The sequence below is a fragment of the Scyliorhinus canicula genome, chromosome 13 (assembly GCF_902713615.1).
Source record: "Scyliorhinus canicula chromosome 13, sScyCan1.1, whole genome shotgun sequence".
NCBI classification, from domain to species: domain Eukaryota; kingdom Metazoa; phylum Chordata; class Chondrichthyes; order Carcharhiniformes; family Scyliorhinidae; genus Scyliorhinus; species Scyliorhinus canicula.
This window is the reverse complement of record NC_052158.1, coordinates 44,322,970-44,349,482: the sequence shown is the minus strand read 5'-3', so window position 1 is coordinate 44,349,482 and position 26,513 is coordinate 44,322,970. Positions and strand designations below refer to the sequence as shown.

Sequence of the window (26,513 nt, the reverse complement as noted above, 5' to 3'; positions counted from 1 at the left end):
TCAAACCTTTCAATCAGCTATACTTTCTGCCCAGTATGATTTCCTCAAATAATTTGTAAAACAAGGGGAGAAATTTCAAAACCTCCATGGATTTAACATTTCTGCGTGTCTTTTATATTATCAACATACTTTCACAAGCTCTTTTTGTTTCCACAATATAAACTCATAGTGAGTTATAGCCCATGTTACACTCCGTTCGACTGCCTTTTCCATTGCCATTATGGTGCTTGGGAAGATGGGGCCTGGGCAGAGGAAAGAATGTAGCCATGTTGTCTGCTCCTGGTCACTATCCAGTGTCCCTGCAGGAAACAGACGGTGTGTGATAGTCAAGTGAGGAAAAAGAACGGACTTTTATCTGATTCCCCCATACAGGGGAATAGCAGATTGGCACTCACTGAGGAACAGTCTCTAAATGGGACTGAGTCCCTTCAGCAAAGGAGGAGAGGGAGTTGGAGGAAATCATGTTTTCTTTTTCTGCTTTACAGAAGGATTGCACCGTACTACATCAGATAATATAGAGAGGATCAACACCACAGATCCTGACCATCAGCCAAGAAACAACTGCACAACTGTGCAAAGACATCCAGTACATTCTCAGCATTGCTCAACACAGAGAAAGTTGGGCAGTGAAACCATCATCTGGAAATCAGCCAGGTCAGGGGAGCTTTGACATATCATCAGATCTGAAACTGGTCAGTGGTGTGGAACCTTCCATTAGAACCAAACTTTCCGAAGGTTCGGCTATGGGTGTTTGGTCAGGGTGAGGCTGGGAAGAAGTGTGAGTGGGCTCCAAATGTGGTGAGAGCTTCAATCATTCATCGAACCTCATGAACTACTGACTCATTCCCCCAGGTGAGAGGCTGTTCTCATGAGAAGAGGGCTCCAAAGGCTTAGAAGAGCTCCAAGCATAGAACATTCATATGTTGACCCAGTTGCAACATACAAACACCCACATGGAAGATAAATCATTCTTGTGTGAGGTGAATGATCAAGCAGGGTCATCAATGATTGTGAAACATCAACACTTTCACTCTGGAGAGAAGCCATTCAAATGTGAAATGTGTAACAAGGGATTTGCGGAATCATATGCCCTGCTGACACACTGGCGTGTTCACACTGGGGAAAAACCATTCATGTGTGAGGTTTGCAACAAATCATTCTCACAATCATCGTCCCTCCGTGTACATCAACGCATTCACACAGGGGAGAAACCATTCACATGCGAGGTGTGTGACAAATCGTTCTCACAGTCATCGAACCTCCTAAAACACCAACGCACTCATGCAGATGAGAAACCATTCAAGTGTGAGGTGTGCAAGAAATCATTTTCCAGGTCATCAAATCTCCATGTACACCAACGCCTTCACACAGGGAACAAACCATTCACATGTGAGTTCTGTGGAAAATCATTCTTTTGGTCATCAGATCTCCGTCTACACCAACGGGTTCACACAGGGGAGCGACCGTTCACATGCAAGATATGTGAGAAATCATTCTCACAGTCATCGACCCTCCGTCTACACCAACGCATTCACACAGGGGAGAAACCCTTCACGTGTGCCTTGTGTGACAAATCATTCTCACAATTAACAAACCTTCACGTACATCAACGCATTCACACAGGTGAGAAACCATTTGCCTGCGAGGTGTGTGACAAATCTTTCTCGTGTTCGTCAACCCTCCGACTGCACCAACAGATTCACACAGGGGAGAAGCTGTTCACATGCGAGGTGTGTGGCAAATCTTTCTCGTGCTCTTCGAATCTCTGCGTACACCAACGCATTCACACTGGAGAGAAACCATTCAAGTGTGAGGTGTGCAACAAATCATTCTCAAGGTCATCGTACCTCCTGCTCCATCAGAGGATCCACACTGGGGAGTGACCCTACAGGTGTGAAGTTTGTCAAAAGCTTTCACCATGTCTCCGACCCTCGTGTGACACCAGAAGATTCATATGGGAGAAACCCTATCAATGTGAGTTCTGTAATAAAATCTTCCCACAGTTGGACTTCCTGGAACATTAGTGAACCCACACGAGAGACAACTGTTGCAGTGCGACATGTGTCAGGATTGTTTCACCTGCTCCTCTCTCTCCAAACACCAACATCTCCATAAGATGTAGGAGCAGAATTAGGCCATTCGGCCTATGGCGTTTGCTCCGTTCAAGGCTGATATGTTCCTCATCCCCATTCTCCTGCCTTCTCCCTATAATACCTGATCCAGAAATCCCCTTATTAAGCAAGAACACCAGATTTGTGCTTGAGGTGCTGTTACCTGCAGGGCCACAGACCAAGAGCTGGAAGGTGGAATTAGATAGAATAGATATTTCTTAGAACATAAGAATTAGGAGCAGGAAAAGGCTTCTCGGGCCTGTTCCACGTTCAATATGATCATGAATGATTTCATCATGGCCTCAACTCGACTGTCCTGCCATTCTCCGTAACCCCTCAATCTCTCACCAATTGAAAATCTGTCTAACTCCTCAAATTTACTCACTGTCCCAACATCCACCACACTCTGGGGAGTGAATTTCACAGATTCACGACCCGTTGGGAGAAGTAGTTTCTCCTCATCTCTGTTTTAAATTTGCTACCCCTTATCCTGAGACTATGACCTCTCGTTCTAGACTGCCCAAGAGGAGGCATCTGCTCCACGTCTACTTTATTCATACTTTTTATCATCTTATATACCTCAATTTGATCTCCCTCATTCTTCTAAACTTGAGAATATAGGAATCACAGGATGGTTACAGCACAGGAAACCATTCAGCTCGTCAAGTCTGAGCTGGCTGTCTGCAAAAGCAATTCAGCTATTCAATTTCCCTGTAACCCTGCACATTTTAAATCTTATGCTGCTTATCCAATTCCATTTGAAAGCAGCCATTGAATCTACCTCCGCCATACTATCAGGCAATGCAATCTAGATCCTAACTGCTCGCTGAATAAAAAAATATTTAATCATGTTGCCTTTGTTTTTGTTTTGCAAAACACTTTAAAGCTGTATCCTCTGGTTCTTGACCCGCTCCACCAAAGGTGACAGCTATTTTTACTCTATCTACAACTCTCATGAATTTGAACAAAATCAAATCTCCTTTCAACCTTCTCTGCTCAAAGGAAAACAACCCCAGCTTCCCCAACCTTTGTTCATAACTGAAGTCCGCCATCCCCCATTCTCATTAATCCTTTCCACACTCTCTCTAATGGCTGTTCATCCTTCCTAAAATGGGGTGTCCAGAAATGGAAAAAATTCCAACGCCAAACCAGTGTTTAGATTCTTCATAAATTCCTTGCTTTTGTACCTGAGCTCAGGATCCTGTATTGTCCTTTTACGCACCTTCTCAACCTTATACTGACTTACACTTCCTGATTTCGACTATGTCAGTATCATTCAATCTGACTGTTTAAGGAGACCATTGCGTCTCTAGCTCACTCGTTTAAATATCTGATAACAAAAACTATTTGGATTTATATAGTGCCTTTAACAGAATAAAATGTCCCAAGGTCCTTGTCAGGGCATTATTAAAATGATACAAGGCCACAAAAGGAGATTTTTGATCAGATGACCAAAAGCTTCAAAGAGGTAGGTTTCAAAGAATCTCTTAAAGTAGGAAAGAAAGGTGGAGAGCCAGAGAGGTTGAGAGGGGATATTCCAGAACTTAGGGCCAAGACACAGCCACCAATGGTGGAATGATTAAAACTAGGAATGCTTAAGAGGCCAGAATTAAGGGTATCTTGGAAGTTTGTCAAACTGAAAGAGATTACAAAGAAGGGGAACAAAAAAGCCATGAATTGATTTGGAAAAAAGGATGAGAATTTTGAAACCAAGGTGTTGCTTGATTTGATTTGATTGCTTTGATTTTGATTTATTGTCAAATGTACCGAAGTACAGAGAAAAGTATTTTTCTGGGGCAGAGGGAATGTACACACTATGTACATAGCAGACAAAGAGAATAATCAACTGAGTAAATTGACAAATGGTACATCGACAAACAGTGATTGGTTACAGTGCGGAACAAGGGGCCAAACAAAGCAAATACATGAGCAAGAACAGCATAGGGTGTTGTGAATAGTGTTCTCAGAGGGAACAGATCAGTTCAAGGGGGAATCGTTGAGGAGTCTTGTAGCTGTGGGGAAGAAGCTGTTCCCTTGTCTGGATGTGCGGGTCATCAGACTTCTGTATCTTCTGCCTGATGGAAGGGTCTGGAAGAAGGCAATACCTGGATGAGAGGGATCTCTGATAATGCAGTCTGCCGTCATGAGGCAGCAGGAGGTGTATACAAAATCAATGTGGGTGTGGCAAGCTTGTGTGATGGGCTGGGTTTACCACACTGCAGTTTCTTGTGATCTTGGACCGAGCAGTTGCCATACTGTGATGCAGCCGGACAGGATGCTCTCTATGACACATCTGTCGATGTTTGTGAGCGTCAATGCAGACATGCCAAATTTCTTTAGCTTCCGTAGGAAGTAGAGACGTTGGGCTGTCTTGACTGTTGCATCATCGTGAGTGGACCAGGACGACTGTTGGTGATGGTGACCCCCTGGAAATTAAAGCTATCGACCATCTCCACTTTGGAGCCATTGATGCAGACGGGAGTGACGGGATGCTTGACCAGAGAACCAGTGTAAATCAGTGAGCACAGGATAATGAGTGAACAGAATTTGATGCAGGTTAAGGCACAGGGAGCAGATACGCGATTACTTCAAGTTAATGGAGAGCATAATGGGGAAAGCTGGGCAGAAGTACATTAGAATAATCAAGGGTGCGATTTACCGGCCTATCCTGCTCAATCTCTCTTCATAAGACAAACCCTTCATCTCTGGAATCAATTCAGTGAACCTCCTCTGAACTGCCTAGAATTAACTACATCCCTCCTCAAATAAGGGGACCACAACTGTGTACAATACTCCAGATGGGGTCTCACCAATACCTCGTACAGTTGCAGGAACACTTCCTTACCATTATCTTCTATTTCTTGAGCTATAAATGCCAACATTCCATTTACCTGCTGTACCTGCATGTTTTCTGTGTCTCATTCACAAGGACACCTAGATCCCTCTGCACCGGAGCACACCAAAGTCACCCTCCATTTAGATAATAAGTTACGTTTCTATTTTTCTTACCAAAATGGATAACCTCACACTTATCCATGTTAAATTCCATCTGTCACATTTTGGCCCACTCACATAACCTATCTATATCCATTTGTAAGGTTCTTATTTCTTCACTGCAACTTACTGTCCCACCTATTTTAGTGTCACCTGCAAATTTGTCGAGAGAATCTTCTATCCCTGAATCCAAATCATTGATATAAATTGTAAATAGTTGGGGCCCAAGAGCTAAAACCTACGGCACCCCACTAGTTATATCTTGCCATCCAGAACAAAAGACCCATTTATCCCAGCTCTCTCTCTTCTGTCCAACAGCCAGCCTTCTATCCAAGCCAATAAATTACCCCTAACACAGACTTAGAACCAGCTCGCCTGCGTCCCTTATACTGACAGTGTCTGTGTTGTTTACTCTCCAGTGCTCACACACTGGAGCTTCCAAAGCACTGTCTGTCTCAGCAGTCTCTGTCTCCAACCTCTCCCAACATCAGTCCAATTGTTTCAAGAAGGTCAATTTAACCTGTGAAAGATCGTCAAACATGATCAGAAGATTTCAATCTGTATCAAAGGTGCTGTTTATTCACAGATGTCACTGTGTCTCTGGGAGGATTTCCTCAGCCACAGGAAGTATGTGTGTCAGGATTTTCCCTGTTCTGAACAAGAGCGAAATACCTCACTCGTTTCCACAGCCTGATTTTTATTCCTTGAAGACAGTTGGGAGGAGTTCTTTTTCCTCCCAAATCCATAGGATGAGTTCAATGTAGTCTTGATGTGAGCACAAGTCCACCAATTCCGAAGCCCTCAGCTGAAATTTCATCGGGGCCACAGGCTTTGTTATTCTTTATCTGTTTGATGTGCTGGAAATCGGCCGGGTCAGGGAGGCTTTACATAGCATCAGAAACTGGTCAGTGTTGTAGAACCTTCTATCAGAACCAACCTTTCCAAAGGCTCGGCTGTGTGCGAGCGGTCAGGGTGAGACTGGGAAGAAGTGTCAGTCGCTCGAAGTGGGGTGAGAGCTTCAATTATTGCATGAGTTTCATGAACCACTGACTCAATCCTACAGAGGCAGTTCTAGTGTGAGGAGCACTCCACAGGCTCATAGGATCTTCTAAAGCACAAGATGCACCTGTAATAACCTCTGTTAAGGCAAGGGCAGCACAATGGAAGCAAAACGATTCATGTGCGAAGTTTGCGATAACGCTTTTGTGAAATCATCAGGCCTCCTAACACACCCTTTGGGTGTGAGGTAGCTTTCACCAATTCCTCCAAGCTCCTGAGAAACCAGAGGATTCACACAGGCGAGAAAGCATTCATGTGTGAAGTGTGCAACAAATCATGATTGCCATCATCGGACCCCCGCGTCCACCAATGCACTCACATAGGAGAGAGACTGTTCAGCTGCGATATCTGTGACAAATCATTCACAGTCATCGACCCTCTGTGTATGCCAACGCATTCACACCAGGGAGAAACCATTAACATGTAAGGTGTGTGATTAATCTTTTACTCCATTATCGAGCCTAAATGTACATCAACGCACTCGCTCAGGAAAGGATGTTCACGTGTGAGGTCTGTGATAAATCATTCGTCTGGTCATCAAACCTGTTTGGGAGAGAGAAAGTGATGGCAGAACCTGACCACAAACCACTTCAAGCAACTTTTTCAAACCACTTCTATCTGCTCCAAAGTGTTTGGAAAGGACGTTACTTCACTTGCAGAGATATCATTTGGAAGTGAAGACCTGAACACCAAAGATGAATGTGTGTAGGGACAGACAAAGTTGTAACAGACTAAAATGGACAGATTTTTTGTTTAAGTGTGATCATTTTGTTTATAGATTATTTATGTGGAGTAACTTGTAAACAAAAGGGGGATGTTTGATAAATCCCATTGAACTCTCTTGTTCCATATTAATTCAAGGCTTTGATTGAATTATATAATCGATAAGTTATGTTATCAACAACAGAATTAATCATTGATTTTTGATTGATGTATTTTTAATTTCTCCATATAATAATCAAACAGATTCATTAATTTTGAGTAATGCAAGTTTTAAACTCCCAATTTTACAAATGTGAGCCATTTTCAGTTAAAGTGTGAGGACATTGCATGAAAACCCACTGAGACGGGAACACTGAGACACTGAGGTCTCCAGTCCCAATGAAAAGTTCAAAATCAGATTAAACCTGGCAAAGAAACCGTTGTTCTTTTTGGGAGATACATTGCTTTTGAACTAGATGGCATCAACTGGAAGAAGTAATTAAAAACCAATTAAATCAGCCCAGTGACAGTCAGGATCAAAGGTCTGGCCAGTTGTCTGGAGTGAGCTTCAGAAAAAAATTGAAATATGAAATATGGCAAAATTGAAAAGGCTGAAAGAGAAACGAGAGGCTGAAAGAGAAAGAGAAACGAGGCTCAACGAGGCTCAAAAATGCATTTCAATAAATGTGTCTCCATGGAGTTGAATTGCTCTGGTGCTGAGTTTAAATCCAACCAGGGAAGGTTATCTATATAGAATTACAGAGCAGAAACAGACCATTCGGCCCGATTGTTCCCTGCTGGTGTTGATGCTTCAGTCAAGTCTCCACTCACCCTATCAGCATATCCTTCTGTTCCTTTCTCCCTCATGAGCTCATCTTGTTTACTCTTAAAGACATCCATGTTATTCACCTCAAATACTCACGTGAATACTTCCTGAAAATAAAAATAATTAAATTTGCTCAATAGAATTAAAATAAAATATGAAAACACTAAGGTTGTCCGAAAACCCCAAATATTGTCCTTCAGGGAAGGGAACCTGCCAGAACTGCCTGATGGGCACAGGAGAGAGGGCAAAGGACATGGCCTATCTCAGAATAACTATAGGAGTGACTCAGAGATTGACTCTGTGACTGTGACTCGGAGATTGACTCTGTGACTGGGGGAGTGACTGTGACTCGGAGACTGACTCTGTGACTGGGGGAGTGACTGTGACTTGGAGACTGACTGTGACTGGTGGAGTGCCTGTGACTCGGAGACTGACTGTGACTGGGCGAGTGACTGTGACTCGGAGACTGACTGTGACTGGGGGAGTGACTGTGACTCTGAGACTGACTGACTGGAGAGTGACTGTGACTCGGAGACTGACTGTGACTGGGGCAGTGACTGTGACTCGGAGACTGACTGTGACTGGGGCGTGACTGTGACTGGGAGACTAACTGTGACTGGGGGGTGACTGTGACTTGGGAATGACTGTGACTGGGGGAGTGACTGTGACTCGGAGACTGACTGACTGGAGAGTGACTGTGACTCGAAGACTGACTGTGACTGGGGGGCGTGACTGTGACTCGGAGACTGACTGTGACTGGGGGGGGTGACTGTGACTCGGAGATTGACTCTGTGACTGGGGGAGTGAATGGTGACTGTGACTCGGAGATTGACTCTGTGACTGGGAGAGTGACTGTGACTCGGAGATTGACTCTGTGACTGGGGGAGTGACTGTGACTCGGAGATTGACTCTGTGACTGGGGGAGTGAATGGTGACTGTGACTCGGAGATTGACTCTGTGACTGGGAGAGTGACTGTGACTCGGAGACTGACTCTGTGACTGGGGGAGTGAATGGTGACTGTGACTCGGAGATTGACTCTGTGACTGGGAGAGTGACTGTGACTCGGAGATTGACTCTGTGACTGGGGGAGTGACTGTGACTCGGCGACTGACTCTGTGACTGGGGAAATGACTGTGACTTGCAGATTAACTCTGATTGGGGTGACTGTGGGTGTAATTTTCCCATGATGTTCACATCGGGTTTTACGACAGGCGAGATTGGAGAATCCAGTGGAGTCAACATATTGGAACCCCGCCAGCTTGAAAACAGTTTGCAATTCTCCCGGTGGTGGGTTAATAGTGGGTTGGGTATCCCATTGGCTGGAGGTGTGAACATTTGTATTCATTAACATCTCAGGAATGCTCATTAAATCTGTTGCTCAGCATGATCGTGTCTCATGCCAGCAGGAAATCATGTGTGAAAAAGATAGCGCGCAGCGCTTTGTCGTCAACGAGGTGAGTGCAACATTCGCAGCCTCCCTGCCTCAGTGCTGAGCTGGTCCCATTGCAATAACAGGGGAATGCCACACTGCTGGTAGTGTAGGGTTGAACCGCCTCCAGTGGGTGCCTATTTCATCTCAAGGATAGTACTGTCCAGCGGTACTCAGGCAGGCCTGAACATTCAGACAGAAACGAGTATTGTTTAGGGGGGGGGGGGGGGGGGGGGGGGGGGGGGGGGGATTAATAATGGACATGGGGGAAAGTAGGCAGGAAAGCATTACAAGGGGTTTCAGAGAGAGTGAGCAATGGAAGGAGAGGGGCAGACGGCATTGCAGAGGAGGAGGAGAATTGATGGAAGGCAGAGGGACAGGATGGTATTATGGGAGGAGGGGGATCGCTGGCATGCAGAGAATGAAGATTGATGGGAGATAGAGAGAAAACTTGGGTGGGAAGCGAGCCTGAAAAGGAGAATTGAGATGCTGAATATCAACAGGCTGGATGGGAGGCGACAAATACAAATGGGAATGGATGTACACAGGCTCTAGGATAGGAAAAGATGTGTACCAGGACTTGATGGTCTGATTTATAAAGAGAGGCAGGATAGGCTGGGGCATTTTTTTATGGAGCATAGGAGGCTTAAGGATGATCTTATAGAGGTCTATAAAATAATGAGCAGCATAGATAAGGTAGATAGTGGACATCTTTTCCCAAAGGTAGAGGAGTCTAGAACTAGAGGGCATAGATTTAAGGTGAGAGGACAGAGATACAAAAGAGACCAGAGGGGAAATTCCTTCACACAGGTGGTTTACAGCATGGAAACAGGCCCATCGGTCCAGCTGGTCCATGCCACCCAGTTTTTATCACTAAACTAGCGCCACTTGCCTGCATTTAGTCCATATCCCTCTATACCCAACCGGCCCATGTAACTGTCGAACTGCTTTTTAAAGGACAATATTGTACCTGCCTCTGGTAGCCTGTTCCCGATGCTCGCCAACTCTGCGATGTTCCGTCCCCAACCGGATGAGTTCCCAACGGCGTGGGACTCTCATGGTCTCAGCCGTTCGGGAATCTCAATTGGCAGCTGCGGACTCAGTCCAGGCAGCTACAGTCGGGGGAGGGCCGATCCGCGGACAAGGGGTCTTCATTCGGGGATGGGGGCACTGTGGGTGGGCGGTCTGGGGTGCATGAGCGGTTGGAGGGGGCACTACTCTTTGTGCTTTTTGTGCTGTAGCCACCTGGGGTGGCCACGTCCCGATCCAAAATGGACACTCGCAAAGAGTACAGGGAAAATTGGACAGTACTAGGAAACCAAGCAGGTGCAAGGTTTGCCTGTGGATTGGAACTTGCAGATCCCAGACAGAACTGGTACTACAAGCCATTAGCATAGTAATGAGCTATCTCTAGGGACAAAAGAGAAACATTTAAACAATCGGTACCATGGCAGACTCCCCGGTGCCAGTGGAGACTAAAACAAAGGCAGGCCAACAGTTACCTAGGGCCCGCCCAGTGATCGAGGGACGGCCCCTTTATTGGAGAGAATCAATACAAATGATTGGGACATGGTCCAATTGATTGGGACCAAGTTCAGGAACCGCCCAGAAAGGCATGGAACCCTTTGGGGTATAAAACAGAGTCCCCAAGGTCAGAGCACTCTCTTGAACTCTTCTTCTTCACCTTGGCCTTTGGCTCTCAGCGATGAGAGGCCCGCCAAGCACCAGCCAAGTAAGTCTAAGGCCAACACACACCACGAGATAGGCACTCCTAGCTACTATTCTATACCAGTCCAAAGCCAGCAGTATCAGAACCGGACAATGGCCATTGTTCCTCTGACTGAGTGGGCACCTGAAGCTAGGCTTTTAGTAGTAGTTGTAGTTTAGTGAGTAGAGTTTGTGCATGAGTAATAGTTGACTGTGTGTGTAAATAAGTGTGCATTGATTTCAAACTTACTAACTGGTGTATCGAGTCATTGATCAGTATTCGGTTTTGAACCTTGTGGTGGTATCAGAAAGATACCTGGCGATTCTTGAGCAAAGGTAATTAAAACAGAGCAAATTAAGGAAAGCATAACGAGCAACAGTGCCATTGTTCAATTTCACGATCCTTCAAACTTAGCATCCTTTCAAAACTGGTCTGCATTAAATCATCATTTACTAACCTCTTCTCTTTTGACTGCACATCTTTTGCAGAATTAGTCTTTAGACTTCAATTTTTCAGTTTCTACTTCTTTATGCTTTGCTTTAACAGGGGTATTTACTTGTATTCTCTCTTTCTGTCTGTCTTTTTCCTTCTTCTCCTTCTCTCTTGTTTCAGAGGTGCCAGAATGTGGCGACTAGAGGCTTTTCACAGTAACTTCATTGAAGCCTACTTGTGACAATAAGCGATTATTATTATTATTATTATCGTTACCACGAGCTGAGTCCGCCATGGAGACGACGGGGCCTCAGAACCTGAAGTACTGAGGGCCATATCGGCAGCTCGAGCTGTGAGCTCTACGCTGCCTCCCTGCTAGCCCCCAGCAAAACAGGGAATTGGTGGCCCTTTTACACCTGTTTTTCTGGCATGAAAGACTGTTTTCACGCTGGCGTGGGGATTTAGTCTCCAAAATGGAGAATCCAGCCCAGAATATTTATACACTAGCATTCTGAACCTGACTCAAAGAGACACCACTGAAGGCAATGAAAGGACTGCTCTTCATGCCGTTTGTTCTGGTGCTGGCTCAGTCAGTTGCTAGCTCCAATGATAAATGACTCTAAATATCTCTGATCTCTTAACAGCCATTGATCAGGTGATTTAATTTTTAAACTTCTTTATTCTTTTTCAATGTCACGGTTTGATTTGTTGAGTGATTGTCAGATGAGAAGAAGGATTTGAGAATTTAATGTAAAGAGTTGCACAGGTAAATCTCCTGATGGTTTAGTCACCCTCTAAGTGGTCGCGAGGATGGTGGGTGTTGGGAGCTGATCCAAACAGACCAGCAATGAAAAGACAAATTGCTGGGCCGGTCCAAGTTGCTGGATCTCAATCACAGCATTGATCCAAATGTGAGACTCCGTAATTGGCCTGGTACCTATTTCAGTTGCTGCTTCCGATCACAGTTGCTGCTACCTGCTGCAGAGTCTGAGAGTGTAGACTGTGTGTGAGGACAGGATCGTGAGCTCCTTCAGTCACTTTCACCCCACCCTCACTGTTCAGTCTCCCATGTGAGGAATGGGGAATTGGGAGTCTCCAGACAGGAGTCACTTTTCATTACATGAAGGAGGGAAATAAGAGTAAAAAGGTTTCAAACAGGTTTATTTAAATGGATCAACACTGCAGCTTTCATGGAGAAGTGGATGTGAGAAGATGGATATAGTAGATGTGACAAGGGGTGAAATGATTCATTGTCAGTAACTAGGGGTCAGTCCTTGTCTCAGTTGTGTGTTGAGTGAACAAGTTGTGGGTTGATAAATTAAACAAATTGTGGGCATAGAGCCCAGCACTGTATGAATGCTGCATTGTTGCGGGTTGATGTTCTACTCCAGTACGTAGAACCCGGCACTGCAGAGGTGCTGCACTGTTGTGGGTTGATGTCCCACCAGGACATACAGCCCACCACTGCGGGAGTGCTGCACTATTGTGGGTTGATGTCCCGCCCTAGTACATACAGCCCAGCACTGTGGGAGTACTGGCCTGTGGTGGCTTGATTTCCCAATCCAGTACATATAGCCTCACTCTGCAGGTGTTCTACATTGTGGACGTGGTTGGCCGGGCCCCCCGACACCGCTCGCACTTATCCTCCACCTCCGGGAAGAACCCGCTCGTGCATGCACTATGTGCACCACTTTGAGCTGCATCAGGCTCAGCCCCGTGTAAGAGGAGGCGAAGTTAATCCTGTGCAATGCCTCAATCCAGAGTCCTCCCCTATCTCCATGCCCAGCTTCTCCTCCCATTTCCGTATGGTCTCATTTAGTGGAATCCTGATCTTTTCTATGAGCCACCCATAGATGTCGCCACACTTGTCATCCCCTAACCAGTCCAGCCCTACCATTGTGCCCAGAAATGTGTGTCTAGGTCTCTGGGGGAAAGTAAATTTAAAAAATGTTTTTCCCAATTAAAGAGAAATTTAGTGTGGCCATTCCATTTGCCCTGCACATCATTGCATTGAGGAGGTGAGACCCACACAGACAAGGATGTGTAAACTCCTCACGGAAGGTGACCTGGGGCCGGGATCATACCCAGATCCATAGCACTGTGAGACAGCAGTGCTAACCACTGTGCCACCGTGCCGCCCCTGGGGGAATGTTTTTGACTCCTTGTGGAGAAAGTCACGCAGCTGCAGGTACCTGAGCTCGTTCCCTTTCAGGAGTTGGAGCTTCTCAGAGAGTTCCCCCAGGGTTGCCATTCTGTCATTCATGTACATGTCCTTCACTCTCAGTGTCCCTCTGTCCTCTGTCCATAATCCCAAATGTGGATTCCATGTCCTTACTGTGGTCACTACCACCTGGCTCCTGGAGTGTGTGTGTTGGGGGACCAGAGTGAGGCAGTGGCCAACAGTCAGAGAGATTTCCCCATGCAGGAGGCCTCAGACCCAGTCTGCATCCCGTTCCCTTAGCCACCTTCTCCATGTGTGCCGCCCAGTGGTAGAATAGGATTTTCGGAAGGGCCAGGCCTCCCACGTGTCGCCCACACTGTAAGATGGTTTTGCATCTCCCAGGGACATTCCCCCCCCCCCCCCCCCCCCCCCCCCCCCCCCCACACCCCCGCAAAACAAAGGCCATGATTAACTTGTCGACCCTGGTAAAGAAGGTTTTGGGGATGAAGATCGGGAGTGATCTGAATACGAAGAGGAACCTAGGTAGCATGTTCATTTTGACCGCCTATACCGTTCCCGAAAGAAGAAGTGAGGCTCAACTTTGATGATCTTTCTTCACCTCCACCAGGTTGGATAGGTTCCATTTGTGGAGTCACGTACAGGTGTGGACCACTTGGAACGACTACTTTAAATAGTAGTTCTTCCAGCTCCAGCTCCGCTATTCCCTCTCGGGGATTCACCGGGAATTGTTCGCTCTTTCCCAGGTTGAGTTTGCAACCTGAGAAGGAACTCCCTAAGGAGTCCTGTTATGTTTCCCGTGGTGGTTAAGGTTTTCGACTCATAGAGGAGCAGGTTATCTGCATAGAGCGAGACTCTATGCTCTTTGTCCCCTTTCCGAATGCCGTCAACTACTCCTATAAGCGAATGGCGATGGCGAGTGGTTCCATTGCCAGTGTGAACAGGAGTGGGGATAATGAAATAATGAGCCCTGCCTCGTTCCCTTATACAGCAAAAAGTATTCAGAGCTGGTGAAGTTCGTCCATATGCTCGCCATAGGAGCACTGCACAGGAGCTTCACCCACGCAGTGAACCCTGCTCCAAATCCAAACTGTTCAAACACCTCCATGAGGTATCGCCATTCTACTTGAAGGCTTTCACAGCATCCAGGGAGACAATCACCTTTTTCCTCTCTGCCAGCAGTTCCACAGTTGGGGCCGTGCTGTACCGTCGATTCACCTCCAGTATGGAGTCAATCAGCTGCTGTTTTGCTGTTCTTTCTTTCCTGTCCATAAGGGCCCCACAAGCTGGAAATTAACCCCTGATCATTATCCTCAGTGCTTCCCAGTTCTGGTTGCAGGTTACATATCCATCGATTGCTTGGGATATCTTGTACAGAATTCCTTATTAGCGAAGAGAGCTGCATCCAGCATCCATTGGGGGAGTTGGACCCGGCCCTCTCCAACCTCACATCCATATAATGAGGCACGTGGCTGGAGATTATTATTATGGAGAATTCCGCAATTTGTTACCGCTGGAAGCACCCTTTTTCCTATCACAAAAAAGTTTATACGTGAGTAGTCTTGTGCACGTGGGAGAAGAAAGAGAATACCTTTTCTCTCGGGTGGCTAGATCTCCACGTGACCCCCCACCCCCATCTGCTCTAGAAAGGCATTCAATTATTGTGCCGTATATGACACGGTTCCTGCCCTGGGGTTGAATCTGTCCATTGTCGTGTCCTGTACGCAGTTAAAGTCCACGTCCTGTGATAAGTCATTGGGTTTCTAGGTTAGGGATTTCAGGCATCGTTTTTTTTTTGACAAAGTCTGCGTCGTCCCAGTTTGGGGCTTATATATCTACCAATACTACTGGGGCCCCTTCTCGGGTCCCGCTGACCGTAAAGATACCTGGGTAAACTTTGATTAAGGAGCTGGGAGTTGTTGTATCAGTCCAATTCAGATACTTCAACCAGCTCCTTAATCAAAGTTTACTCAGGTGCCTTTATTTCATAATAATCTTTATTGTCACAAGTAGACATACATTAACACTGCAATGAAGTTACTGTGAAAAGCCCCTAGTTGCCACACTGCGGCGCCTGTTCGGGTACACGGAGGGAGAATTCAGAATGTCCAATTCACCTAACACCACGTCTTTTGGGACTTGTGGGAGGAAACTGATCCACACGGAGGAAACCCATGCAAACATGAGGAGAACATGCAGACTTGTATAATGCAACACACCTTATTTAATATAGTTAACACATAAATTACCCACTCTATACACAAAAAACACCCAGAATTCAAAGGTGGCTTGGTATGCTGCAGATCCAAATTTGAGTCCCTCTGGCTCCTCTTTGCAAAGGTGATTCTCGCTGGCTGTTTGTTTCTTCCTTCCTTCCTGCTCTCGGTCCACCCCCATCTCGAGTCTCCTTGGTCCTCCACCAACAGGACCTGAAACTCTCCCCATCTGTCAAATCTCATTGGCTGTTTGTGGGTCTCTTAATGTAAGGAGATTGTAATATGTGGGTCCAGCACATTAGGTCTAATGTTGGACTGATTACAGTACCACCTACAATGATTTTAGTGATCACACAACCCGGATCTGGAGGTCAGTAGTGTTGGATTGAGCCTTGTGCAGAAGCAAGCATGGAGACAGATCCTAGCTTAGACTCTACTGTATATTTGTAAATAGTTCTCTGAATGACCAGTGAATAGGAACACACTATGCTGGCCAATCAGGTAGTTTGGAGTGAGTTAAAAAAGTGAATTCATTGTGAGTTATAAAAGTATCCAGAAAGGGCGGCATGGTGGTGCAGTGGTTAGCACTGCAGCCTCACAGCGCCGAGGTCCCAGGTTCGGTCCCGGCTCTGGGTCACTGTCCATGTGGAGTTTACACATTCTACCCGTGTCTGTGTGGGTCTCACCCCCACAACCCAAAGATATGCAGGGTAGGTGAATTGGCCATGCTAAATTGTCCCTTAATTGGAAAAAAATAATTGCGTACTCTAAATTTAAAAAAAAAATTAAACAGAAGATTGATTACACAACAGACAAACCGCAGCACAGTATTCAGGTTGAACAAACTTTGAAACCAATGAATAATAACTATTTACAGCAAGAGAAGAGGAGTTGTACTCGGAGTCCTGAGATCAGTATTTTTTTTTTCTTTTATAGATTTAGAGTACCCAATTCATTTTTTCCAATTAAGGGGCAATTTAGCATGGCCAATCTACCTACCCTGCACATCTTTGGGTTGTGGGGGAGAAACCCACGTAAACACGGAGAGAATGTGCAAACCCCACACAGACAGTGACCCAGAGCCGGGATCGAACCTGGGACCTCGGCGCTGTGAGGTTGCAGGGCTAACCCACTGCGCCACCGTGCTGCCCCTGAGATCAGTATTAATCATAGAATCTCTGCAGTGCAGATGGAGGCTATTTGACCATCGGGTCTGCACCGGCCCTAAGAAAGAGCACCTGATTTATGCTTTAGCTCGCGCCTCCTATCCCTCATTTTGGACACTATGGGGCAATTTTGAAAGGTCAATCCACCTAAACTGCACATCTTTAGATTATGGGAGGGAACCGGAGCACCGGGAGGAAGCCCACGCAGATACGGGGAGAAAGTGAAAACTTCACATGGACAGTGACCTGGGGTCGGCATCAAACCTGGGTCCTCGGCGCCGTGAGGCTACAGTGCTAACCACTGCACCACCATGCCACTCTTTCAGGATAGATGTAGAACTCACAATTAATTCACTCAGTAACCCTACCTAACATTTTGGACACTGAGGGGCAGTTTTGCAAGGCCAATCCACCTAAACTGCTCATCTTTGGACTATGGGAGGAAACCGGAGCACCGGGAGGAAACCCACACAGACACGGAGAGAAAGTGCAAACTCCCAACCCGAGGCCAGAATTGAACTTGGGACCCTGGTGCTGTGAGACAGTAGTGCCATCTACTGCACCACCGTGCCACCGAACATCAACGAGAATCACTGAAACAGATTATCCAGTCATTTTTCGGCTTTTTTGCCCCTGCAGTCTTGCTTTGCACATCAAAGTCGGAATCTCATCTGCTTAGACAGCCGCACCCCTATTGGCTGGAAGGTTTTCCATCTTCCTGATGTTGCAAACTATGCTGAAAATGCAACTTTCTCCTTCCTCCAGTCCTCGCTCAGGAAGGAGAAATGACATTCAATGGCTTTACCATTGCCAAATCCTCCACAATCATCCTCCTGGATGTTAGCATTGACCAGAAACTGAACTGGCCATGTTAATACTGTAGCTACCAAAGCAGGTCAAAGGCTAGGAATTCTATGGTGAGTAACACACCTCCGTACCCCCCCAAAGCCTGTTGTTGCTCGTTCTGGTGAGTGCGCTTTACACCCACTTGGCTCTGGTTTATTACTTAGCTCTAGAGTCGCCAGGTATCTTTTATGATACCACCACGTGGTTCAAGTTCAGATCAACGACTCAATACACCAATTAGTAAGGTTCAAATCAAGACACAGTTAATTGCTATTCGTGCATACAAGCAAAATACTAGGCTATTCCTACCACTAACAGGCCAGTACTTATCTGGATAAGGGAACCCGCTGGATCAGGGAACAATGGTCTCTTGCTCAATCCTGAATCTGCAGGCTTCCAGCTGGTATGGACTAAGGGGTCAGGAGCGTCTATCTCGTAGCGTGCGTTGACCTGAGGTGGGAGTAACTTGATGGTGCAGCAATTGGCCAGGCCTCTCCTTCTTACAGTCAAGTTCTTCGAGATGTTCTGCTGGGAGGGCCGGCTAAGAGAGTGAACTGACCTTGGGGGCTCTATCTTATAGTCCTAGGGGCTTTGTGCCTTTTTGGGCCGACCCCGAGCTTACTTCCAATCAATTGGATCCCATACCAAGCATGGCCAATCCACCTAACCCGCACATCTTTGGACTGTGGGAAACCGGAGCACCCGGAAGAAACCCACGCACACACGGGGGGAGGACATGCAAACTCCGCACAGACAGTGACTCAGCCGGGAACCAAACCTGGGACCCTGGAGCTGTGAAGCATTTATGCTAACCACCAAGGTAACGTGCTGCCCCTAAAAACACATATTCCTGGGGTGGAACAACAACTCGTCTCTGGGTGGGATTGAACCACCAACCTTTCGGTTAACAGCCAAACGCGCTAACCGATTGCGCCACAGAGACATAGGCAAGATACACAGGAACTCTGCAAAACTGCTTGTTTGGTTAGACTGTCCATTTTTCCTGCTGTCTTTGCGATTCTCCATTTTAACTTGGGGAAGTGGCCAACTCAGGTGGCTACACTGTCCACCATCTATAAGGCACAACCCAGGATTGTAATCAAATACTCTCCACTTGCCTGGATGAGTGCAGTTGCAACGACACTCAAGAAGCTCGAAACCATCCAGCACAACGCAGCCAGCCTGATTGCTCCCCCTCCCCCTCCACCTCAGAGGAACAGTGGCAGCTATTTGTAACTTCTACAAGATGCACTGCAGTAACTCGCCAAGGTTCCTCAGGCAGCAGCTTCCAAAGTCAAGGGGGCATCACGGTGGTTACACGCTGTCTCCCAGTGCCAGAGACCCGGGTTCGATTCCAACCCTGGGTGACTGTGTGTGTTCAATTTGCGCTTTCTCCCCGTGTTCTGCCTGGGTTTCCTCCCGGTGTTCCGGTTTCCTTCCATAGTTGAAAGCTGTGCAGGTTAGGTGGATTGGCTATGCGAAATTGCCCTGAGGTGGGAGTAAGGTGAAAGGCTGGGGGATTGGGCCGAGCAGACTCGATGAGCTGAATTGCCTCCTTCTGCACAGTATGGACTCTATGACCACCTTCCCAAAGGGCAAGAGCAGCAGATACCTGAGAACCTCAGCACCAGGAGGTACCTTTCTAAGTCGGTCAGTATCCAACTTGGAAATATATTGCCATTCAATAACTGGCGCTGGGGCAAAATCGTGAAACTGTTTAAGAAGGCATCTTAACCATCTTAAAGGTAACTCGGGATGGGCAATAAATGCTGCCATCAGCCACTCTAATAACCTGTAAATAATAAATAAAAACATAGACTACGATTGAAACCTAATTTCATCTTTAAAAAAAAATTGATGATATACTTGCTTATTTCACAACAGCCCTAATTTCGCATAAATTCTGCGTTCGAACTATTTTTGGCCTTCAGTTTGAAAGTCACGATTTCGCGCATAAAAATGACTGCGATGGCCGGGAATCGAACCCGGGTCAACTGCTTGGGAAGCAGCTATGCTCACCACTATACCACCAACGCATATAAGACCAACAGCAAGGACCGGCTGCAGTTACTCATGAAGGCCCCGCCTCCTCAGCCTTGCCGTTCCTCTGAAGTGTGGTGATCCTCAGGTTAAATCACCACCAGTCAGATCTCCCCCTCAAAGGGGAAAGCAGCCTGTGGTCATCTGGGGTTAAGGCGACTTTAACTTTATCTTTAATTTTCTGCATTGCATTTACTTGGAAATGTTTTGTAAGAATTCTTACTTTGTTTATGTTATTTCACTCCAACTTCGGATGCTCATGAATGAAAGTGTTCGTGTCACACGACTTCCGTCAGCCAGGAGATGGCACCATTCCGCAATAAATGTGTGAATGCAATTTATTTCTGATCTTCTGGGTGTCATTACATCGGACTCTTACTCTGGCCTGAGACCTCACCTTGTCCTTGTGTCCTGATGCTGCCGTTCTCACACTGTTTAAATTATCTTTTTTAGTGGACATCTTTATCTAACTGTTTAGTTGCTAATTTCATCAGGCACCACGAGTGTCCATATTGAACTTTGCTTATCTCATTGTCTCTGACTGAGAACTCATTTATTAATTTCCGGCTTTTATTGAAACAAAGTTTCCACTGAAAACAAATGGGAGCTGGATTTTACGTTAGTAAGACATGGATGTTAGAATATTTTGTGAATTTTATTTGAGGAGTGCCCCTCCTTTTCTGACCTGACCTGCGATATCTAATTAAATAATTCGCCACTCTGATGGCCAGGAACTGAACCTGGGTGAAATGATCAGGCAGTCACGACTATACCACCATCGCATACCGTGGTATATCACCCCCTCTGTATTAATAGAACGAATACAGAAGCAACGAAGTGGGACAATGTTTTAAATCGGACATTGAATAATCTTGCTACCAATATGTCTGTAATGGACGTCTAGGGTTTTCTGATAGATCGTGATGAGCAGGGTCGCTGAGTCAGAAAGTAGGTCTATGGGGCATTGTGTGTGTATGATATAATGTTTACAATAATTTTTATCTTTAAACACCACGCTGACAGCCACAGGAAGCCCCAAAACAATTTACAGTCAATAACGTACTTTTCAACTATCGTTACTGTGCAAATTACTGAACTTTTTGACAGCCTGTTGGACAGTTCAGAAATTCCCTCTTGGGAAAGAGGAACACGCCCTACGCATCTGGCTCTGTGCTGCAATGGGTAGCGTGTCCCGTGAAATATTCAAATTTGTAGGTTCAAATTGTGGAACTGACGTTTAGGTAAAGTTTGAAGAAATCAGCAACAGGCTGATCATTTTATTCCAGAGCATCCAAACGTCCTTCTATAAAGGTAGCAGCAGGACTTTCCTTTTGCACCAGAAGTAATCATAGATTTCCCACAGTGCAGAAGGAGGCCATTCTGCACCGACCCTCTGAAAGAGGCCCTATGCCCCCCACCCTATCCCCATAAACCCAGTAACCCCACCTAACCTATTGGACACTATGGGGCAATGAAGCATGGCCAATCCACCAACCCCGCATACCCTTGGACTGTGGGAGGAAACCGGAGCACCCGGATGAAACCCACTAATAACACAGGGAGAACATGCAGACTCCGCACAGTCACCAAAGATCGCAATTGAAACCGCGTCCCTGGCGCTGTGAGGCAGCAGTGCTAACCACTGTGCCACCTTCTGATGTCATCTTCTCAGAAAAAACGTTCAGGGCAAAAATACAATCTTTGAAAGATTCTGATCAGAGTCAGTCTGCTCACTCCTCAGGCAGATTGCAAACTAAACATATCCATCAGCGGGCAACTGTTCAGTCAACTTTCCAGACAGTTTCTGACAGAGCTCCAAACAAGGATGATGTGAATCTACACCACTGAATGCTCACACCAACACGTTTATCACAGCTGTAATGAACAGCTCATGTTGCAGCTTTAGTTCAGACAGTGGAGGATTATCACAGGCGCTCTGTCACACTGCATGTTCCTTCAGATAGGTTTCTGACTGGACAGATGGAATGAGCGGCTGTGTAAACATCAGTGGTTCGGGGGGAGATTTCTCATTTACCAGACTGGAGTTAGGGTCCATTCCCAGACATTTCCCTTTCTCTTTCTGAATCCATCTCTGTCCTATTGCCCATTTACACTTGTTATTATTCCGCCAATGGCGACCACGTTTCCAGCTGTCTGAGCCTTTAGCTCTGCAATTCATTCCAGAAACAACTCCAACTACTCCTCCGCCGTCCAACTGCATAGTGAAGGAATGTAATAAGATTTAAATAAATTATTGAACTCGATGTTGTGTCCAGAAATCTGTGGCGCCCTGAGTTAAAGGGGAGGTGATCATCCTCGTGTTTACGTTAATCTGCATTGCGACACTGTAGCAGACCAAGGGCAGAACCGTCAGAGCGGGAACAAAGTGGATATTGGAAATGACAAGTGGCAGGAAGTTCATAGTCAGCCTTGCGGATTGAACTCTGATTTCTCAAAGCGGCCACCCAGTCTGCGATTTGGTGTGCTGAAGTAGATAGCAAATTGTGGCAGCACATGCAGTAGATTAACCTGAAAAAAACTTGTGTATCGCTGTTTCACCTGGAAAGAGCGTTTGGGGCCTTTGGTATTGAGAAGGGAGGAGGTAAAAAGACATGTGTGAGACATTCTGTCTCACAGAATAACAGCATATTTGTCACAACAGGAAACACCTTTACTGAACAGAGAAAGGTTTTCCTTAAGGCGGCTCTGATCCGAACTATTTACTCAGCTCCATAAACAAAGCACTAACTACACAAATGGCCGGGACACCCTTTGCCTTTCATTGAAGGTTATGACCCAAGTTACCTGTTTGGGGGAATTTATCGCGTACGATAATTAGCAGTTTAAATAAACTGCATTAAACATATGAAAGAATAGTTAACATATGATAATTAATCAATATGAATAAAGTGTCATGCAACGTTTGGAAGGAAAAGCCCATCCGATCAGGTCAGGGAATGTTGGGAATGGACCGGTGTGAGACATTCCCAGACCATATCCAACATGTTTCTCCTCAGCATAAAAACCCACCGCGGAAAGACTGAAACAGACACTCATTTGATCACATCACGATCAACATCAGTAACACCTTAACCATGAGGCTACTGGTGAAGTCATGATGACTTCGAATTTCTCCTAAAATGCCAACTGACCCCATTGACTGACAGAATGACATTGCCCACGTGATTGGCGATGTTCAACTTGGCGAGTGGTGGAATCTGATATCGCTGCTTCCGATCTTCACCAAAACAGAGAGATAAATGTAACATTGTTCGTTCACATTTCTGAAGACTTATGCAAAGTAACTGTTCAGTTCCTCTGCCCTTTTTTGTTTCCCATTACTACTTCTCCAGCCTCATTTTCCAGCGGTACATTGTCTATTCTGGTCTCTCTCTTACCTTTTATGTATTGAAAAAAACATTTCCTCTTTTCTTTTATATCACTACCTAGCTTATACTAATATTTCTTCTGCTCCCCCTTATTGCTATTCCAGTTGTTCACTGCTCGTCTTTAAAGACGTCACAATCCTCGCCAACTTGTATGCCTTTTCTTTTGCTTTTATGCTATCCCTGACTTCCCTTGTCAGCCATGGATGCCTCGGTAACGACTGCATTTCTACTCTATGCTGTTCCATCCTGTGTAGTTTCTTGTTCGTTGATGCCATGGTTTGGACTGTCATCCTTCAGTGTATGACCATTGCCAGCCATCTCCCATGCTGAGTACCGGTTTGACAGTGACACATTCCCTGCCTCTTCCTGCAGTTCCGGTCCCTGAACAGGCGCCGGGATGTGGCGACTAGGGGCTTTTCACAGTAACTTCATTGAAGCCTACTTATGACAATAAGATATTTTCATTTTCATTTCATTTCATCTACTATCAATTCAAAAAATAAATTTAGAGTCACCAATTCATGTTTCCAATTAAGGTCAATTTAGCATGGCCAATCAAGTTACTCTGCGCATCCTTGGGGTGTGGGGTGAAACCCATGCAAACACGGCAGGATGTGCAAACTCCCCACATCTACAATCGTGAACTCTCCCTTTCCCTTTGGGCTCTTCACCTCCTGGAACAACAGCCTCCTGGATGCTCCAAAGGGACTCCAACTGCCTCTCAAACTTAGAAATGATAAACTCGAGCTCAAGTAGTTGGGGCCACTGCCTACACATGTGTCCCTCAAAACACATGAAGTGGCCGAGATATTCCCTCACGGGGCAGCACCTGCACGGAGCAGTTGCCCATCCATTATCTAAAAAGAAACCTCTATCCCCTCTTTTAGAATCTAAATATTACCTGGTTTAAACTAATAATTTTATTTAATGCCTCTCGACCTGCTCTGCACTAATAGTCTATTACACTTACACTCACTGTTCTACTCACCCTGATTGAAATGTATAATTTTCCAGCCCCAGTTTAAATCAATGTCCTAATTTGGAGAGAAAAACAAAGAAATATGCGCAAACCAACCATTTCCCTCCTTTCCCGTGATATAATGCTTTGAGTATTTATTTTAAATTTGGCTGGTTTGCTGCAGCCCCTCCCCCACTACTCTTTATTACCCCCTCCCCCCACCCCTCCACCCCCGCCCCCACCCCAACCACACACATCCCACACCACCCCTAACGCTCTCACTCTCGTCCTCTCTCTCATTGCTGCTCTGGGGCTCAGTGTCATCAGCAAACTGGAGATAGGCTGGAAGTTTAAAATGTCACAGAGCTCTGGGAATGGGAACAGAACTGCCGGATGACCTGACAGAGCATCGGTTCTGCATAAATCCCTTTACTCTGAAAAGCAACCGCTGACCACAACTTTATCCTTTCTGTTTATCCCTCTCCATTTTAAACACGGATGTCACATTAACAACCTGCAGTTCTCAGGTTTCACTTCCATATCCACGGAGGATTGAAAGATTGTGGCTGGAAGCTCCGCTATTTCCACTGTTTCTTCTCTCAGTGATCCAGGATGTGTCACATCCAGATTGGGTGACTTTTCTAGTGTGAGCTCTGCAATCTTGTCATTGCCTGCTTTTTACCTTTTTTCATCCTGGCCAATTCCTCCACCAGCTCCGCCTTCAGTGCGTCATTAGCAGCTTCTGCGTTCTGCTTTGTTCTAAAGTATTGTGATTGAGACAAATATCGTTATCCTGCTTTGGAGGTCCCACCGAGCACAGGGTGTGGAGACAACGGCTCTCAGCAGTCCCAATATTTCACTGAAATGAGCTGTCTATTTAAAGTTCTGTCTATTTAATGAAAGTAACGCACTTTGTCTCTTGTACTTTTTTCCTGTTGTCCCTCCGTTAAAATTATAAAGCAGCTCCTTCCCCCTCTGCACCTAATCCCCACTAACAATAAATCCACATTCTAAACTCTTCACTCTTCAATCCACTCTCTCTCTGTTTCCGCTCGTAGGCATCCCCAGTTATTATTTGTAATTTAATTGCTGCATTTCATGTATTTGATGGTAAAGTTTGTTTAGAATTATCAACTTATTTTCACGAATTCTTGTTTATTTGAATTCAATATCTTAAACTGTACGTTTCAACAAAAAATACCTGATTACTTACTTGTTGTGTAATGATGTGTCAATTCCACTCAGTTCAATAAACCCTGTTGTAAACAGAATACTTCATCCAGAGAATGTGTCTACTTGATGAACTGGAACACTCAGATTTTACTCATTGATCTTCACAAAAGTTGATGTAGTTTTGACGTTGACGTGCTGTCTGGTGTTGGTTTACTCGGATTCTTCACCTGATTTCTCTGTTAGCCAATGACGTTCTCTGAGTAGAGTTCTCAATAATAACCTGACTTTGCCTCACAGTATTTCAATCTCAATGTTTTTTTTTCAACTATTTTGTCAAAGGATTTAGTTTTGGAAATATCGCTCTAGCTCTCTTCATGGTCAAGCGGGACGTTTAACTATTGTATTTTCAAGCAGCAGACAGCTTTATTTGAAAAGTCATTGTGACAGGATCTGGGTTTGAATCCAGTCACAAATCTGATTGTGATGCCTTGTGGCTCCAGCTGTCATGTGACCTGCCAGGAGATGACCTCATAATTGCCCCAGTCATGTATCTGTGGATTGGATGATTTCTTAAACACTTTCACTGGGGCTGACTTGGTCGCTGTCACCTTTGAAACACAAGATGTATCTTCAAATCCCATTGCAGAATTTGTGCGTAATGAGCAAGGCTAACACTCCAGTACAGTATTGAAGGAGAGCTGCACTATTGGAGTTGTTAAACCGAGGCCATGTCCACCCTATCATTCTGTTTTAAGTGGTGCCAGGACGCTGTGCCGAAGACACAGGAGCAGAGGGGTTATCACCCCGGTTACTGGCTGATATTTATCCGAGATTTGCCGCTTGAATAGGATACTGTATTTATTCCTGGATTTAGTGGGAGCTGAGTGTTGTGTGGAACTCTAGTTCAGGACTATGGTCAAGAGGGGCTGGTTTAGCTCACTCAGCTAAATCGCTGGCTTTTCAAGCAGGCCAGCAGCACGGTTCGATTCCCGTGCCAGGCGCCGGAATGTGGCGACTAGGGACTTTCACAGTAACTTCATTAAAGCCTACTCGTCACAATAAGCGATTTTCATTTCATTTCAAGAGTGCGAGAATAATGATCTCAACAAAAGAATGAGACCTCATTTTAACTCCCTCCAGATTTAGTTTTTCTTTATGAAGAGGGGATGGAGGAATTAACTTTAACAGGTTACATGTACCTCGAAAGTCAGTGAAAGGCTTTAACCTCTGCTCGGAACCTGATCACCGCCTCAACCCCAACGTTGAGCTTTGTGGGCAGACATG

General features: G+C 45.7%; 2 non-coding genes and 1 pseudogene across 2 annotated transcripts; 1 reads left to right on the top strand and 2 right to left on the bottom strand.

Annotated features, from left to right (window-relative positions):
- Nucleotides 1-26,513, top strand: part of LOC119975579 — a 173,578-nt pseudogene that overhangs the window by 580 nt on the left and 146,485 nt on the right.
- trnan-guu lies at nucleotides 18,539-18,612 on the bottom strand. Its single transcript has one exon. It is a non-coding gene; the product is annotated as a tRNA-Asn (tRNA).
- trnag-ccc lies at nucleotides 19,634-19,705 on the bottom strand. Its single transcript has one exon. It is a non-coding gene; the product is annotated as a tRNA-Gly (tRNA).